The sequence below is a fragment of the Arachis duranensis genome, chromosome 3 (assembly GCF_000817695.3).
Source record: "Arachis duranensis cultivar V14167 chromosome 3, aradu.V14167.gnm2.J7QH, whole genome shotgun sequence".
Classification (NCBI taxonomy): domain Eukaryota; kingdom Viridiplantae; phylum Streptophyta; class Magnoliopsida; order Fabales; family Fabaceae; genus Arachis; species Arachis duranensis.
The window spans coordinates 94,394,990-94,395,505 of record NC_029774.3 but is presented as its reverse complement, the minus strand read 5'-3'; positions in this window follow the sequence as shown (position 1 = coordinate 94,395,505).

The window sequence follows — 516 nt, the reverse complement described above, 5'->3', positions numbered from 1 at the left end:
AGATTCTTCTTCTTCATTTGAGTCATTCTCAAGATCCTCCCAGGTTGCCATGAGTACTCTCTTCTTTTCTTTCTTTCCTTTGTCCTCCTTTTTGAGCTTTGGGCAGTTTGACTTGAAGTGTCCAGTTTCCTTGCAATGATGACACGTCACCTTGCTCAAGTCTATCTTTTGCTCCTTTGAACTTGAACCTTTGTATTTGCCCTTGCTTTTCATCATCCTTCTAAATTTCCTAGCAAAAAATAAAAGCTCATCATCTGAAATACCATCACTAGACTCACTCTCTTTCGGTTCTATTTGTGACTTGAGGGCTATTCCCTTTTTCTTTGAGTCTGTGTTTGTGTGTGTGGCTTCATAGGCAAGGAGTTTTCCTCTCAGCTCATCATAGGTTATGGGACTTATATTGTTACTCTCTGTTAGGACAGTGGCAGTGTTTTCCCACTCTTTTGTGAGGCTTCTAAGGAGTTTTCTCACCAAGGTTTGTTCTGCATAGTTTGTACCCATAGCATCAAGGTTGTT